Source organism: Bos grunniens, chromosome 3, assembly GCF_055505025.1.
Source record: "Bos grunniens cultivar Pamir isolate PY7600 chromosome 3, Bosgru_T2T1.0, whole genome shotgun sequence".
In the NCBI taxonomy this organism is placed as follows: domain Eukaryota; kingdom Metazoa; phylum Chordata; class Mammalia; order Artiodactyla; family Bovidae; genus Bos; species Bos grunniens.
The window spans coordinates 4,922,823-4,941,175 of NC_141167.1; the positions used below are offsets into that span (position 1 = coordinate 4,922,823).

An 18,353-nucleotide genomic window follows, 5' to 3' on the forward strand; every position below is an offset into this window, starting at 1 on the left:
GTGTTGGTCTTCGAGTATGTCATAAGTCTTAAGTATGTCATAAGTCTTAATCGAGCAATGTTATTTTATTGAGAGCTGATGTTTTGCCCAAGCATACAACATTTGTTCAGTGTGTTTCAATTTTAACGAGAAAAATTTAGATTCAATATCTACAAGGCAAAGTGAGAGTTTGGTATCTGACGTTACTACTAACCCATTGGGATGATTGCGCTGTACAACATCTGCATACCATAAACAATAATAAAGTCTAATCATGTTTTCATTGCTCAGCATCCTCTTAATAACCTGTCTACAGTTTTTTTAATGCCCTACACAAATAATAACAATAAAGTTTCGAAACCACAAAGCGTCATTAGCTTGTCTATCGTAAGAATTATTCTGCTGAGTAAAACAGGGACATGCACACATGATCTAAAGTTCCTGGCGGGCAGAAGCATTTGTCATAGCACATGGGGAAATGCTTAATGAGTTACAGGAAAACAAGACATCCAGACTCTGGAAATTCTGATTTGTGCTGCCTCATGAAGCAGGCACCATGGGCTGAAAGGTCACGATGATTAAGCTCCAACTGGAGCCAGTGGAACAATGAAAAAAGTCCAGCATTCAATTTTGCCAACATTTTTTTTTTTAACATTGTAGATTTGTTTGGGTTTTGCCCAGCTTTAAAATGTACTAAATAAGACTCACAAGAATTCCACATGCAGCCATAAGACAAGACCATAATTTATTTGGGAAATTGACCAAAACAAAAATACATTTCTGGAAAAGGTGAAGAATGGCTTTCCCTTTCTCTGTTTGCTCAGCGATTCTGTGTACTTGGCCCAGGCAGGGAAAACGAGCATTGATAAATCAGGTGTTGCCAGCTCCCTCCCACCACCTTAGGATGGAGGACCTGTGGCAAGCTTCCTCCTAATCCCTTGTCAGTTTTTTTCTCTCCCTGGGAATGTCAGGAAGCTGTCCAGAAAAATAAATGGTGGGTGGGTCAAGACCCTTCTCCAGGTCTCTGGAAGAAAGAATTAAATATTACACTCAAATGTCTGTCTTGCAAAATCTCTTATATTGTGTACTTTCTTTTTAATACATTTAGACAAATTATCTATTTAAGAATAGCTGATTTACAATGCTGGGTTTATATTTTGTTCTTTTCATCATTTCACTGTGGAAACAAGTGACACTCTTAGGTTTGTCCCTGTATTATTTTCTAACAACATAGAGAGTGCCAAGGGGACAAAACTTAGAAATATACGGTCTCTTTGCTGACAAGATTCTACCTAGTCAAAGCTATATTTTTTCCAGTAGCCTTGTACAGATATGAGAGTTGGGCCATAAAGAAGGCTGAGTGCCAAAGAATAGACACTTTCAAATTGTGATGCAGGAGAAGACTCTTCAGAGTCCTTTGGACTGCAAGGAGATCAAACCAGTCAATCCTAAAGAAAATCACTCCTGAATATTCACTGGAAGGACTGATGCTGAAGCTGAAACTCCAATACTTTGGCCACCTGATGCAAAGAGCCAACTCACTGGAAAAGACCCTGATGCTGGGAAAGATTGAAGGCAAAAAGAGAAGAGGGCGGCAGAGGATGAGACGGTTAAGTAGCATGGCCCCTCAGTGGGCGTGAACCTGAGCGAACTCTGGGAGGCAGTGAAGGACAGGGAAGCCTGGCGTGCTGCAGCCCGTGGGGGCACAAAGAGTGAGGCGTGACTTGGCAGCTGAAGAACAGCAAGAGGTCTGTTTCTGGAAGACGAGTAAAATAACAAAATATTCCTAATTGAAATTTGCCAAGAACATGAGATAGAATCTGCAGGTATAAGTGAATTAAAAACTGCAAAGAAAGTAAGCTCTTGTTTCAGACAAGAGGCATACCCAGCTGACATGCTTAGCTGGGTTTTCCCAGGGGCCAGCTGTGTCTCCAGACCAAAGGCTCTGGTCCATTTTGGGTGCAGCATTGGTGTTTTCCAACATTCGGATGCAGGTCGTCCCTGAAACAGATCAGAGGACAGGCACCTCAAGGAGGTGGGGAGCTGCTTTGGAGGCCATGAGAGAAGGGGGTCTGGGTGGGAGCAGGCTCTCGACTTCAGGAAGCCACAGAAGCCAAAAGGGAGGCTTGAGGCACAGTTCTGCAGTCTCCTACCCCACGCTGCTCCTCACAGAGGTGCCTCCCAAGACGTGGGTTCCAGGATCCCAGCTCTGGAAGAGCCACTTCACATGCTCTAAGACATCTGAGGACATTCTTTAGAGTGCTGTGATTCATGGGGTCGCAAAGAGTCGGACACGACTGATCTGATCTTATCTGATATATTATATGAGTAAACAGTAGATCGGCTCCTGAGGAAACTGCACATTTATTATTTTTGTGGACTTTCCAAGCGGCGTTACTGGTAAAGAATCTGCCTCCCAGGGCAACAGATGCAAGAGACCCGGGTTTGATCCCTGGGTCAGGAAGATCTCCTGGAGGAGGAAATAGAAACCCATTCAGGTATTCTTGCCTGGAAAATCCCATGGACAGAGGAGCCTGGTGGGCTACAGTCCGTGGGGTTGCAAAGAGTCGGACACGACTGAGCACTTGTCGTCAGCAGCATTACTTCTGTAATTGGGAAAAAGAAAGTAAAGCCACTTGCATTTTGGATTTTAAGAAGCATATAACTAGACATATCAATGTTTTTGTGAAAAGTTCAAAATTCCAGGAACACAGGTACATTCCAGGAACATGCTCCAGTGACTGGCATTTCATGCTGCAAAGAAGTCTAAATGCTGCCAAAACTAGACAGAAGGAAACGGGCCAGCATTTAGACTTCTTTGCAGCATGAAATGCCAGTCATTGGAGCATCAGCCTCTGAGTTTAGGTGGGAAATGCATGATCCCAATATCTAAAACTGCCACGTCCCAACACTCACTGTGGCCTCATCAGAGCATTCCCATAACTGGAAGGCCCATGACGCCCTACAGCAAAATTCACCAGCGAGGAGAGATGAGCAGCAATTAAATATGGAAAGCAATAAGGGGCAAGATAAAGTATAAACTCAATCCCATGAAATGTACAGCTAATGATGGCACAGGCATAGAGCTCAATGTAAAGAATAATCAGACTAAAATATAGAAATAATTTAAAGATACATGCATTTCAAATTCTTAATGACTTCAACAAGTCTTAGAATGGAGGTGGGCAAAGGTATTCAGTAACTAATGGTATGTGTGCTCAGTTGCTCAGTTGTGTCCAACTCTTTGTGGCCCCATGGACTGAAGCCCGTCAGGCTCCTCTGTCCATGGAATTTCCCAGGCAAGAATACTGGAGTGGGTTGCCATTTCCTCTTCCAGAAGATCTTCCTGATACAAGGATCAAACCTGTGTCTCCTGCATTGGCAAGCACGTCCCCCTGCATTGGCAGGAGGATTCTTTACCACTAGAGCCACCTGGGAAGCTCCATTTAGTAATGTACTACATGCCAGCTCTTTGATCCTATGTGTAGGAGTTAGGAGATGCAGTTTATAAATGTTGATGGAAAAATATATTATTACACATTTTTAGGCATTACGGTTATAAACTTAGGCGTTACTGTTGCTATAAAGGCACGGAAAATATACAAATCGTAAAGGAAAAAGAGAGCAACCATTGCTTAAGCAATATGGCAAAAAGGAGAAAGGAAATAAATTGGAAACATGAGAGAAACATAAAAAATAAAATCATAAACTAAGATGACAGAATCAAGACCGAGCAAGCCAGTTAATGTGGCAAAATAAATGTGCTAAACTATTTTATTAGAAGACAAACTCTCAGACTGTATGAAAACAAGTATAAACTTAAATCTCTCTCCAAACTGTTTCTTTAAAATATGACCATCCTAATGGAGGAGGCAGATTCTTGGGGGGAAAGGGTTCCTAACACTAGTGAGACAGAGAGAAAACCAGCTGGAAATCATCCATCCATCCATCCATCCATCCATCCTTCTTTCACTCAACCAGCGTCTCATGAAGGTCCCCGGGGTGTGAGGTTGGTGGGTGAGAACTGCATCAGCTCTCAGGAAGATGACGTTCTGGAGAGGAACACAGATGCAATTAGAGGTGGTTTTTCACAGAGCACATGCTATGAAGGAAAAACAAGGAACCCAGTGCAGCCCCTGCCCTCTAGGGATGAGATCAGCACTTGAAGAAGGCTGGGTCATTATATAATGAGTCGTTTGTGTCCATTAATCTTACTCAGAAAAAAAAAAATCAGATTGGATTATACACAATAGGTTTCTTATGCACCCCATCCCGTGTGCATTTCAGTTCTTAACTTTAGCTTTCATTTTGTCTTCAGGGTCCACTTCCCAGGGTGGACACCCGCCGTCCCGGCCATTCTACATGTCACGTGCCTAGAGCTTGACTCTCTTCCATGGGTGATGCCTGGGAGCTGGATGAACACAGAAGGATTCTGAGCTACACGTGTGAACTTATCCTAAAGTGGCGGAGTCTAAAAAGATCAAGGCACATAAGAATTCAGGAAGTCAGTCTTTGCAGAACAGGGAAGGAAAGCATTGCATTTTCAGGGGCAAGGCTGGAAGCATGCAAATAACTTTAAACTGTTTTCACAACTGGTGCACCATTGTGCCAGGTCTGAGCTGTTTTCCCAGTCAGTGGAGAGATTTTTAAGAACTCTTCGTGTTTTCCGGACCATCTGGGGCTCGTATCTGTTCTTTTTATGTATCTCACGCCTGTGTAGTCACTTAAACCTGCTGTCGATGGGCCCGTCTTAGACTAGGCTCCCCCGGAAGTGGACCGCATGATCAATTGGGAGTGTAGGTCATGGGCTTTGGGGGTGGTTCTAAAAAAGCAATGGTGAGTGAGTTGGGAGAGCCTCCAGCGAGGGTAGAAAGCCAACGCTAGGTGCTCCAAAGCAGGTCACCCCCTGGGCATTCAGAGGACGGAGAGGTGGAGGCCTGTGATTTGACTTGGGTGTTGATGGAGCCCCTGGCTGCCGTGTTTGGGATAAACGGGAAGGGGGGCGAGATGGATTCAGGCAGCCTGGACAGGAGGCAACCGCAATAATCCAAGTGAAAGATGTGGGTGTGTGCACAGCCCCAGGAGGTGCCATTGCAGGAACGTCGTCGGGACAGAGCAGTCGCCCAGATGGGGTCAGGGACTCAGCTGCAAATGTGGAGAAAGGGGCTAGGATTCTGGATCTATTTGGATGGTTAGGCCAGCAGGACTCGCCAGCAAGGTCACCTTGGAAAGCAAATCACCTTTCATTCTTTTCCCCAGAGGGCTCCTCTCTGCAGAGCAGGTGATGGGGAGAACTTTCATTTCAATTCTCAGGAACCAGTGGAGTCATCCATCTCCCAAGAGCCTGGGGAAGACAGAGTGGAAAGTGAGCTCAGATACACCATGAAAGACAAGGTACCCATGGATAGAAGGTTCTGTGTCGCCAATGACACTGCCAGAATTTGTAAGAATTTTCTGAAGGGAAAAATAGCTTGTCTCTGATGGATGTTCTGTTTTATAGACACAATTAATCACAACATCTTAAGAAATCAATTTCTTTAATAGCAAAATAATCTATATTTTGCCAACTGGAAACACCAGTTTTATTTAAGAAAAGCTCTCCCTCTGTGGATCGTACTTCTTGGTGCCAGGAGGGAGAATGCTGTCCGTGAGCATAGTTTACAATTCACTGAGGAAATAATGATGTTCTCAGACAGGCAGAGAGCCTTAAAAGGCTTTTCCCGTATCAAACGGATTTTTGTTCAGAAATAGATTTGACAAACAAACAGTACAATGTGCAACAGTTGTTTTCCAAATTTCTGAGCAAATAAACATTTCTAGGGCACATGGTGCAGTAATCCAGAATAGAGGAATTTTTTGATGTTGATTTAGTCCCGATTCCCTTGTCCCTAGTGTAAGACCCCCTCCTCAGGCTTTGGAAACGGGTCTCTGGTCTCTCTCTCCACACATCCAGAACTGGGTCTGCCTAACCACCCACCACGTCCTGTATGAGACATGGAAAGTCCTGTTTATCAGAAATCTGCCCTCTTGCGCTTTCCCCATTGGCCCTAGGTCTGCCTTCTGGAATTGCAAAGTATTTGTACAGTTCTTTTTGGACAAAAGAGCCTGGGGGGCTACAGTTCACAGGGTCGCAAAGAGTCAGACACGACTGAGTGAACAACACTTTCACTTACACTTTTTTCCAAAGAGATGAAGATGGCCATCAAGTCCTTACTAAAATTTTACTTTTCTCCATCCCCATTTTCCCAGTTCCTTCATGGGCCGCAGTGATCCAGGCTGAGGAGTGACTGCTGAGAGAGGCTGTTTTTACTAAGTCATATCAAAGGTCCATCGTTCCCACAAAATCTCCCCTGTGCTTTCCCCTTCCATCCCCGTGTTTCTGGATGGACCTGGGTCTGGGCCAGAACCTGGAGTGCCCTATCCCTGGCAGTGGGCTTAAGAGGTGGGGTCACTTTGGGGAAAAGAATCCGCTTGCTTGAAGATGGGGAAGGAACTTGGCTCACCCCGACTCAGAGGTTCAGCACTTTTGGAAGAGAAACAGCAGCATCCCGAATCCACCAGCATTGGAAGGAATCTCTTCAGAGCGAAGGGCTTGGTTTTAAAATGTCAGCTGCGTTTGTCATTTTCCTGACAGGCCCAGCCTTTTATAAATCTGCTTTTAATTAAGCAAGGGTTTTCTTATCGTGTTCCCACCCTCTTCTATTTCCAGCAATTGTGCCAAATGGGCTCCGTCGACTTCTTAAATTAACGGGGGCTGCAGTGCCTGGGGTTGGGGTGGGGGCTTCTGTTCAGTCGCTCAGTCGTGTCTGCCTCTCTGTGAACCCTGTCCATGGAATTTTCTGGGCAAGAATGCTGGAGTGGGTTGCCTTGCCCTCCTCTAGGGGATCTTCCCAACCCAGGGACTGAACCCTCTTCTTGTGAGTCTCCTGCTTCCCCGGTGGTGCAGTGGTAAAAAAAATCTGCCTGCCAATGCAGGAGACAGAGAAGGAAATGGTAACCCACTCCAGTGCTCTTGCCTGGAGAATCCCATGGACAGAGGAGCCTGGCGGGCTACAGCCCATGAGGTTGCAAGAGTCGGACACGACTTGGTGACTAAACCACCACCACCACCAATGAAGAAGCTGTAAGAGACTCGGGTTCAACCCCTGAGTCAGGAAGATCCCCTATAGGAGGAAATGACAACCCACTCTAGTATTCCTTCCTTGGAAACCTCATAGAGGAGCCTGGCAGGCTACAGTCCATGGGCTCACAAAGAGGTGGACATGGCTGAGCGACTGAGCACCCGACTGCAGTTCTTGGAAGCGCTTAGTTAGGGGCAGCAGTACCTGCTTCTTTGCTTGTCGTGGCTTCGGTCCTCCTGGCTCCCTGTGTCCGTGGCCTGGCCTGTGGCTGCTGACTCCAACCTGGACCGACACAGAGGACATGTCTCTGGGGTGACAGGTGGTCAGCAAAGAAGCTCTTCTTCTCTGCTCCAAGGCCACAACTGCAGAGTGTTTTGCTCGGGGAGAATCACAACCGTTCCAGACTCTGGACTTGGAATAGGGTGTTTCTTCTCTTTTCCGAAACAAAAGAGAAGGAAAAAGAAGAAAGATCAACAGACACAGAAAGTATGCTTATGCAACAGGCCTGCTGTTCCGCGCAGGAGAATACGCTGACATCACCCAAAGCTAATTGATGAAGTCATTGTGGGCGACTGTTTTCTGCTCACCTGAGGCTAGGCGACATGGCTACAGAAAAGGAAAAATTCCAGCACTTTCTAGGGCGTATCAGTTAAAGGATGGTCTAAGGAAGTACCCAAGCTCACTGGCTGAGCACCCCCTTGGCCACGTCTGACCGCTGGTTTTCTTCAAAGGTGAATACTGACTCTGATAATGGGTAAAAATCCATCATTGCAAACACTCCCTGACAAACATTCTGCGAGCGAGATTTGTGAGACGTGGTTTTAAACCCAGACATCGAAAAGCCTGAATCTGTCACCGCATTCATCTCTAATGCAGGTACTTGCAGATACTGGTCGGTCACATGGGTTTCCTTTGAACTGGGGAGGCTGACACTCCCAGTAAGTTTTCAATCGCTTACTGGGTCTAAGAGCTCAGCTGCTTGCTTTCTTGCACACCCCTCTCTTGTGTCTGGAATCTGGGGAGAAATCTTGGCCTCCCAGTGCCCGTTGATAAGTCTGTCGGTCTGGGAGGATTTTGACAAATGGAAACGGCAGACAAGTTTGCTTCTGAGGCTGAAGGAATGAACTCCCTTTGTGGCTTACCTGAAGCAGAAATTTACGGGCTCCTAAGAGCAGGATTTCTCCCATATTTATCTTACGGGGTGAAGGCTTTTGGCACAACACTGACACAAGGGGCACAGAACGTCAGATCAGGAGGCTCTTCGGAATTCACTCCTCTCCAGTGACAAACCCGTGGCTCAGGTGCTCCAGGCCCCATAGCAAGTGGACATGAAAGCTGTGCCCACGTTCCTGGGGCTGGCGGGCCCTGCGCCTCCTGTGTCCCCTCCCAGATGCACGCTCAGTCATTCAGTCGTGTCCGCCTCTCCGGTGACCGTATGGACTGTAGCCCTCCAGGCTCCTCTGTCCATGGGATTTCCCAGGCAAGAATATTGGAGTGTGTTATCATTTCTTTCCCCACCCAGGAATCAAACCCATGTCTCCTATATTACAGGTGGATTCTTTACCACTGAGCCATCAGGTAAGCCCCGGGAGCCTTTGGGTCTTTTTTCAAAATCTGTTTCTTTTTAAATTTTTTATTATTTTTATTTTTAATTGACATATAGTTGACTTACAATGTTGTGTTAGTTTCAAGTGTACAACAAAGTCATTCAGATATATTTTCAGAGTCTTCGTCAGATTCTCTTCCCTTATAGGTTGTTATAAAATATCGAGTGTAGTCCCTGTGTCATGCACGAGGACCTTGCTGTTTACCTATTTTGTATATAGTGATGTGTATCTGTTAATCCCAGACTCCTAATTTATCCCTTCCCATCCTTCCCCTTTGGTAACCATAATTTTGTCTTCTGGGACTGCGGGTCTATTTATGTTTTGTAAACAAGTTCATTTGTATCTTTTCTTTTCAGATTCCAGGCATAAGCAATATTATTTGACATTTGTCTTTTTTTCTGACTGGTTTAACTTCACTTCGTATGACAGGCTCTAGGTCCATCTTTCTTGCTGCAAATGGCCTTATTTCATTCTTTTCTAGGATGGAGTAACATCCCATTGTAGGTATGTACCACATCTTCTTCATCCGTTTCTCTGTCAGTGGACACTTGTTGCTTCCACATCCTGGTTATAGTGCTGCTGCAAACATGGGAGGACCTGTATCTTTTCAGATTAGAGTCTTGTCCAGATATACGCTCCAGGCCTTTTAAGAGGAGGAACCACTGAGCCCGGTGAGGAGAGCCATGCCCTTGCTGGACTGGGGTGAGGTGGGAAGGGGACGTGTTTGGGCACAGAAAGTGGGCCTGTCTGGGGTTCCCTCCCCTCCCTGTTGTGTAGTCACCACCAGATGCGTGAGAAAAGCCACCCCAGCCTGGCCCCTGCACTGCCTGACTCGCCTACCCTGGGTGTAGTGCGTGAGCTTCTTCCTCCCCTGCTGAAGTGCTCATGTGTCCACGGACCCTCTGTCTGCAGCACTTTAAAGAGCTCCCCATCAGGGCCTAGCAGTGGAGGCCAATGCAGGCCACTGGAAAGGACACTGCTTCCAGACTGAAACCCCATCAGGACGCCATGTCTGGTGGGTGACGCTGGATCTCAGTGGAGGGGAGGGGGCAGTGGGAACTGCCATTCCAGACCCTTACCTCCCAGGAGAATTCCTCAGACTACCCGGAAAGTCATCTTTCCCACAGGGCAGGTCACCATCACTCATTCTCTTGAATGGCCCTGTGTCAGTTCCAGATGCAAATTAATCAAAGGAAGTGAAGTTGCTCAGTTGTGTCCGACTCTTTGCGACCCCATGGACTGTAGCCCACCAGGCTCCTCTGTCCATGGGATTTTTCCAGGCAGAAATACTGGAGTGGGTTGCCATTTCCTTCTCCAGGAGATTTTCCCTACCCAGGGATTGAACCCGGGTCTCCCTCACTGTAGGCAGACACTTTGCCCTCTGAGCCACCAGGGAAGTCCAGTCAAAGTAAGGGTATTGCCTAATTTTGGTCTCTTGACCTGTAAATGTGGGACTCCTCTCTGCGCTGCCCCGTGGCAGGGTGGGTGCTTGGCAAGCGTTCAGAGAGGGTGGTGTGTCAGTGACTGGTTATCCACTCATCTCTGCCAACTGGGGGCCTCTCCACTGAGTCATGGTTACAGTATGCTGGGATGGTCGCAAAGCCTTCCCAAATATGTCACTAATGAAGAGTTCAAACACCTAGGGATCCGCTAATCTCTCTGTGACGTTAATAGGCTTTATTTATCTGGAATCTGGACAAAGCTATTACTGAATAGATGTTTGAAAAAGGATGAGCAATGAACGGATAACTGTTTAACATTTTCTACACAAGGAGAGCGGAATGGAGTAGTAACCCAAAGGTTAAATGATTGCCAGAAAGCTAAGAATTGAAGAAGTGCAATCACCATGTCTCAGTTATTGGTTTTCTTCAAATAAATCCTACCTCTTGTGATTATGGAAATAATCCAGATGAAATATATAGGACAAAGACCCAGATGCATATAAAATGGCATAACTTCATATTTTGGAAGCACTTTCCCTCAGGAAAGACAGGAAAACTCTCATGGAAACAGTATGGAGCAGAGAAAGGTTTGGAGGGCCACACATGCCTCCCAAAGCTCTGAAAAAACTCCGTGAGGCTCCAGCAAAGCATTTTGAAAGGCAAGGTGAGGGAGGGGTGTGATTGGTTGTTGCAAATGTCATGGTTTGGAATCCTTTGTTCTTGCAGCTGTCCACCTTGGTCAGGTCAAGATACTCCTATAAACCTCCAACAAGGAAAATGTTATTCTCTTTGCTGAAAATTTTTATCTCCATATGAATGGAAAAGAGTTATACCTTTAAAGATCAGAGCCTTGAGCATAGGCTCTTCTGTGTATTTCAGGCTGTAGGCAACATTCTTTTACAAAAGGTGCAGAGTCAGCATGACTCAGCACAGGCAATGGAGCACAGGGGTTTAAATGAAAGAACTAGACTTCACGTGGAGTCAGGTTTGTTCTTGCCTATTACAAAAGGACGTTCCGAGCCTCCAGGGGAGAAAAGAACAAGTCAGGCCCAGAGGGACGGCTCACAGCAAGCGACAGCCTTCCTGGGAGCCTTGGTGTACACAGGGCTCAGGCCCCGGCCCAGACTGGGAGACAAAGGCTGAGCAAACGGGGAGTGCTCTCAGTTATTCTAAGACACGATGCTGGTGATCATACAAAACACGGACTGAAAAGAGAAGCAAACAGGCCAGGCTGACTTCCTGGAGTTGTCCCAGACATCTGAATGATTTTGTAATTAAATCATCCACCTGGCCATAGGATTATAAGCTACAGTGAATACTTACCACAACCTCACCTTCTTCAAAACAAAGATAGAGGTTGTTAAAACAGGCCAGAGTGTGCAGTATTTGCTTGGAACTGTTTGTGTTTAGCCGAAACCAAAGAGCCTTCAAGAAGGGATGACGGCCTGTGTAGCCTTCAGAAGTTTTAGTCAGAAACAAACAAAAACTTGACCTGCCTAAGCAAGTGTTGGGATTTTTAAAAAAACTGTATCAATTCCCTAGAAAAACTAAGTCCCCCCCACAGCATTTGTTTTCCATTTTTCAGCTGTTGCAGGAAGAAAATGAATGAGACCCGACTGCCTCCCGGTGTGTGCGACGATCCCCACCTGCATCCTTCATCCGAGCCCCCGTGACTCCGTCTGTCACGCTCCCTCGTCCCCTTTCTTCCCTCTGGTCACCGTCTTGGGATCAGGGCCGGCACTATCATCAGTCACTTTCAGACAGACCCCGTAGATTTCAAACGTCAAAATCAGGGAATTCCCCACATGATTATTCTATTGGGGGAAAAAGAAATGGAGAGAGAGAATGAAAAGTAAATTAAGAGCAGCTCACAGTTTCCACACCCTCTGCTTACGCGAGATTTTGGCCGCGTCTCCCTACCGTGTGTGCTGCGTGTTGAATAATAACTGAATGGTTCGTTTCCAGGGTTATGTTACTGTTGGCCGATAGCATATCATTTCAAGGGGGTCCCCTTTTCTCAGCTCTGCTCAAATCACTTTGGCAAGTTTAATCTCGCCTAACAGTTCTGCTATTTACTGCTGGAATTTCTCTATCTTAAGAGCACCCTGGGAATTTAGCTTAGTGGCTACGAGATTGACTTATAGCTCTAGACCAGGTGGAAGTGGAGATGCACGGAAAATATGCATATGAATATATTGCACAGTTATCTCTGCTCTCATAGCATTCCCATAGGCGTGAGGATTAATTCCTGGTTTTCAAACAGCAGAAGTGACTGAATCTAGAGATTTAGAGCACCCCAATTGCCAAAAGTGAAGAGCTATGTGGGAGAAGGGGAGAGGACTGGGCTCTGTGATTTACCGGTTCTGTGATCTTGGGAGTATTCCTTGATCTCTTTGAGCTTCTTTTCCTCATTTGCAAAATGGGGTTAATAAATTCTACCTTGGAGAGTTGTCCTGGGGGTAGAGTGATGTGGTACTCCTAGGGAACAATATATCTGTAAGACTTCATCTCTATCTCTGTTCAGAAGGAGCCCAGGCTCCTTCTCTAGCCAAACCACTGTCTCTTGTGTTTCCTTTAAAATGTGTTTTGAATAATGCAAGCTTGGAAATGATGAGGGAAATCAGAGTAATTGTGATCCCCAGATCTGAATATTTTGGCCTCCTGATGTGAAGAGCCGACTCATTGGAAAAGACCCTGATGCTGGGAAAGATTGAAGGCAAAAGGAGAAGGGGATGGCAGAGGATGAGATAGACAGCATCACTAACTCAATGGATATGAGTTTGAGCAAACTCTGGGAGATAGCGAAGGACAGGGAAGTCTGGCGTGCTGCAGTCCATGGGGTTGCAAAGAGTCAGACACGCCTTAGCAACTGAACAAAAACAGATCTTACTAAGTGGCACCATAGTTGATAAAGCCTTTTCACAAATTAAATGTATTCTATTTTTCCAAAGGTCTTAGGAAGAAATTGTTATTTCTTTTTAAAATAATAAATTTATTTAAATAAATACCATTATATAGATAAGAAATTATTATTTCCAGATAATGAAACCACATCACGCAATTGAAAGAAACAAAGCAGGGACCTAATAATCATGAGATCACTGTGATGACAAAGATGATATGACACTGGCAATGACAGTGAGGCTGGGTTGATGCTGCTGCTGACGACAAAGATGCTGATGGTGATGTTGATGTTGAGCACAACATTCACTGAAGGCTTCCTTGGAGCGACACTGTCAAGCATTCCAGCGTATTTGTCAACTCACTGGACCCTCACAACATCTTATGTGACAGGACCATTATTATTCCCATTTTACAATTGAGATCATCATGTTTCAGAGAGATCCAAGGTCAGAAAGCAAGTGCAGAACAGAGCGGATTCAAATCCAATTGGTAAGACTCTAAGCTCCTTATCAAACTATAGTCTAAGACTCTCTCTATTGTCTCAAATAACAGGTGACTTTGGAGAAGAAATATACCCTTTGGAGGAAAAGATGTTATAGGGAAGGTTTATATGTATATGCAGACGTGCTAACTTGCTTCAGTCATGTCCAGCTCTTTGTGACCCTATGAATGATAGCCTTCTAGGATTCTCTGTCCATGGGATTCTTCAGTCAAGAATACCAGAGTGGGTTGTTATGCCCTCCTCCAGGGGATCTTCCCAACCCAGGGATCAAACCCACATCTCCTGTAACTTCTGCACTGTAGGAGGATTCTTTACCACTGAGCCACCAGGGAAGCCCCTTATGTATATGTATATGTGTATGTATATGTGTATGTATATGTGTATGTATATGTGTATGTGAATGTATATGTGTATGTATATGTGTATGTATATGTATATGTGTATGTGTATGTATGTGTGTATGTATATATATGTGTATGTGTATGTGTATGTATATGTGTATGTGTATGTATATGTGTATGTGTATGTATATGTGTATGTGTATGTATATGTATATGTGTATGTGTATGTATATGTGTATGTATATGTGTATGTATATGTATATGTGTATGTATATGTATATGTGTATGTGTATGTATATGTGTATGTATACGTGTATGTGTATGTATGTGTGTATGTATGTGTATGTGTATATGTGTATGTGTATGTGTATGTGTATGTATATGTGTATGTGTATGTGTATGTATATGTGTATGTATATGTGTATGTATATGTATGTGTATGTATATGTGTATGTGTATGTATATGTATATGTGCATGTATATGTATATGTATATGTGTATGTATATGTGTATGTGTATGTATATGTGTATGTGTATGTATATGTGTATGTGTATGTATATGTGTATGTATATGTGTATGTGTATGTGTATGTGTATGTGTATGTATATGTGTATGTGTATGTGTATGTGTATGTATATGTGTATGTGTATGTATGTGTGTATGTGTATGTATATGTGTATGTATATGTGTGTGTATATGTGTATGTGTATGTATATGTGTATGTGTATGTATGTGTGTATGTATATGTATATGTGTATGTATATGTGTATGTATATGTATATGTGTATGTATATGTGTATGTGTATGTATATGTATATGTGTATGTATATGTGTATGTATATGTGTATGTGTATGTGTATGTATATGTATCTGTGTATGTGTATGTATATGTGTATGTGTATGTATGTGTGTATGTATATGTGTATGTGTATGTATATGTGTATGTATATGTATATGTGTATGTGTATGTATGTGTGTATGTATATGTATGTGTGTATGTATATGTGTATGTATATGTATATGTGTATGTATATGTGTATGTGTATGTATATGTATATGTGTATGTATATGTGTATGTATATGTGTATGTGTATGTGTATGTATATGTATCTGTGTATGTGTATGTATATGTGTATGTGTATGTATGTGTGTATGTATATGTGTATGTGTATGTATATGTGTATGTATATGTGTATGTGTATGTATGTGTGTATGTATATGTATGTGTGTGTGTATATGTACCACATTTTCTTTATCCATTCATCTGTTGATGGAAATTTAGATTGCTTCCATATCTTGGCAGTTGTAAATAATGCTGCTATGAATGTTGGGACGCATGTGGCACCACACACAAATCAGTGTTTTCATGGGTTTTTAAAAATATACACCCAGGAGTGGTGTTGTAGATCTATTTTCCGTTTTTTGAGAAACATCCGTACTATTTTCCACAGTGACTGTACCAGTTTACCTTTTCATCAGTTGTACACAAGTGTTCCTTTCTTCAACATCCTTGCCAACATTTGTTATTTGTGTTCATTTTGATGATAGCCATTCTGACAGGTGTGAAGTGATATCTCATGGTTTTAATTAGCATTTTCTGATAATGATTACATGTGATTATAATCAACCCATACAAGAAGTCCATTTTGGAGAAAAGAAGTCGTGGCTTGGACAAAAAAGTAAGTTTTCCAAGGTCACTCAGTTAGCGAGAGGGAGAGGCTGCAAGGGATTGTGGTCTCTGTGATGCTATGATCAGTTTTCAGTTATGGAAAGCAGAATCACTCCAGCCAACTTAGAAAGGAATTTACTTGTTATTAGACAGACAGCAGAATCACAAGGGCTGCTGGGGAATATGTTCTTAGTGAGCTTCGGGAAAATTCTCCTACAAAGCTATAGAAGTGGCCGCCCTGGAAGCCACCTGTCAATGGGAGAGCCGTGGTTTCCATGCTGCCTCCATGGCTGACTGCTGCCTCTTTGCCCCTCAGCTCAATTTTGAACGCACAACTTGAAAGAGTGTGTCTGATTGGCACGAACTAAGCTCCAAAATCACTGCAGATGGTGACTGCAGCCATGAAATTAAAAGACGCTTACTCCTTGGAAGGAAAGTTATGACCAACCTAGATAGCATATTCAAAAGTAGACACATTACTTTGCCAACAAAGGTCCGTCTAGTCAAGGCTATGGATTTTCCTGTGGTCATGTATGGATGTGAGAATTGGACTGTGAAGAAAGCTGAGTGCTGAAGAATTGATGCTTTTGAACTGTGGTGTGGGAGAAGACTCTTGAGAGTCCCTTGGACTGCAAGGAGATCCAACCAGTCCATTCTGAAGGAGATCAGTCCTGGGATTTCTTTGGAAGGAATGATGCTAAAGCTGAAACTCCAGTACTTTGGCCACCTCATGCAAAGAGTTGACTCATTGGAAAAGACTCTGATGCTGGGAGGGATTTGGGGCAGGAGGAGAAGGGGACGACAGAGGATGAGATGGCTGGATGGCATCACTGACTTGATGGACGTGAGTCTCAGTGAACTCCAGGAGTTGGTGATGGACAGGGAGGCCTGGTGTGCTGCGATTCATGGGGTTGCAAAGAGTCAGACACGACTGAGTGACTGAACTGAACTGAACTGAAGCTACCACCCGGGCTCTGGCAGCAAGGGAGCCTGGGAAATAGAGGTCTTGGAGTTTAGCCTCTGAAGAGCAAAATGGTATGTGAAGTAGAATTAGGGAAGAATACATTGAGCAAAGAGAGTTAGAGAATTAGCTCCAAATAGCAAAGTCTAAACATTACCTGAAGTTGAGTCTGTGGGTACTCTTTTCTCCTACACAAAAGCACCCAGGAAAGAGGGAAGCCCCCATCAACTCTTTCTGCCATATGCCCGTTGCATTTCACCTTGTCCAAACACCTGTTTCTCCTACTGACTTTCTGACCATGGTGGACTCTAGTTGACTCCAGTGTAGGTTCTCCCCTTCCTTCCTTTCAATTCCCAGGGCAAGCTAGTCCATTTTCCTTATCAACGAAAGTCAGCGTCTGTCTGGGCGTGCCCAAGAGTTTAAGGACAGGCCTGCCACTTAGTTCTGGCCAGGAAGAGTTAAGGAGCAGGCTCATGGGTGAGGCTTCTAGGAAAGTCATTGATGAAAAGGGACACATGGAGCTGACATTTCCTTTGGAGTGTTCTCCTTTCTTATTCTTTCTTCCTGCCTGGAAATGTGAGCAAATTCTCTGTAGGTGGTGCATCCATCCGGGGAGCATGTGGACAAAAGCTGCCTACTGAGAATCAGAGGCGGAAATGGGAGTTTCCTGCGTCCTGAAGGCACAGGAGAGGTGTCTGACCTTGGCTGCCTGCCTATAGACTTTATGTGATGCCAGAAAAATAAAGCCCCGTTTAATAAGCTTGTCTGTTCAGTTTTCAGGTTTGGATGCTCACGGACCCGAACGGGTCTTCCTAGGGTCAGTCCTTGTATACCAGCCCCATGGCTCATGGAATTTTAAAGCCAGAAGAGAAATTAGACGCGTCTTAGCTATACTCATATATTGTTGCTGTTCAGTTGATCAGTCGATCAGTCATGTCCCACTATTTATGACCCCATGGACTGTAGCTCACCAGGCTTCTGTGTCCTCCACTAACCCCTGGAGCTTGCTCAAACTCACGTCCATGGAGTCAGTGATGCCATCCAAGCATCTCATCCTCTGTCACCCCCCTTCTCCTTCTGCCCTCAGTCTTTCCTAGCATCAGGTTCTTTTCCAATAAGTTGGCTCTGCATCAGGTGGCCAAAGTGTTGGAGCTTCAGCTTCAGCATCAGCCCTTCCAATGAATATTCAGGGTTGATTTCCTTTAGGATGGATTGGCTTGATCTCCTTGCTGTCCAAAGGACTCTAAAGACAAGAGTCTTCTCCAGAACCCCAGCTCAAAAGCATCAGTTCTTCAGCGCTCGGCCTTCTTTATAGTCCAACTCCCACATCTATACATGACTATTGGAAAAACCATAGGTTTGACTATAATTTATTAACATTCCATGTGTATATGCCTAGCCTATACTGTCAGATTTTAAGCTTCCTGTAGATGGGGATGATATATGAGATATATGTAATAATACATATGATATATATCAATATAAGACATCCCTGGTGGTTCAGTGGGTAAAGAATCTGCCTATAATGCGGGAGATACAGAAGACCCAGGTTTGACCCCTGGGTTTGGGAAGATCCCGTGGAGGAGAGCATGGCAACCCACTCTAGTATTCTTGCCTGGAGAATCCCATAGACAGAGAAGCCTGGTGGGCTACAGTCCGTAGTATCACACAGAGTCAGACACGACTGAAGTGACTGAGCACATATGCATATATCAATATATATAAAAATGCTTAATATGAAAAAAATGTTTATCAAATCCTTGCTAAGTAAATGAATCCCCAGATCCTTTGACAATATCTGTGGACTACTTTTAAAAAATTTTAGT

At 44.3% G+C, this 18,353-nt stretch overlaps 2 long non-coding RNA genes across 8 annotated transcripts; one reads left to right on the forward strand and one right to left on the reverse strand.

Moving 5' to 3' along the window:
• Positions 1-706: 706 nt before the first annotated feature.
• Positions 707-7,443, reverse strand: LOC147374884 (uncharacterized). Of its 5 annotated transcripts, XR_015161486.1 has the most exons (4): positions 7,305-7,443; positions 6,153-6,269; positions 5,220-5,323; positions 707-4,450 (listed from the first exon to the last, which is right to left on the reverse strand). It is a non-coding gene; the product is annotated as an uncharacterized LOC147374884 (long non-coding RNA). The 5 variants fall into 5 exon arrangements; XR_015161485.1 differs by lacking the exon at positions 6,153-6,269; XR_015161483.1 differs by having other exon boundaries at positions 707-5,323.
• A 129-nt stretch (positions 7,444-7,572) lies between these two features.
• On the forward strand, positions 7,573-12,025 carry LOC147374885 (uncharacterized). 3 transcript variants are annotated; one of them, XR_015161489.1, is made up of 3 exons: positions 7,573-8,678; positions 9,189-10,813; positions 11,735-12,025. It is a non-coding gene; the product is annotated as an uncharacterized LOC147374885 (long non-coding RNA). The 3 variants fall into 3 exon arrangements; XR_015161487.1 differs by having other exon boundaries at positions 9,189-9,211; XR_015161488.1 differs by lacking the exon at positions 7,573-8,678 and having other exon boundaries at positions 8,763-10,813.
• The last annotated feature ends 6,328 nt before the right edge of the window (positions 12,026-18,353 follow it).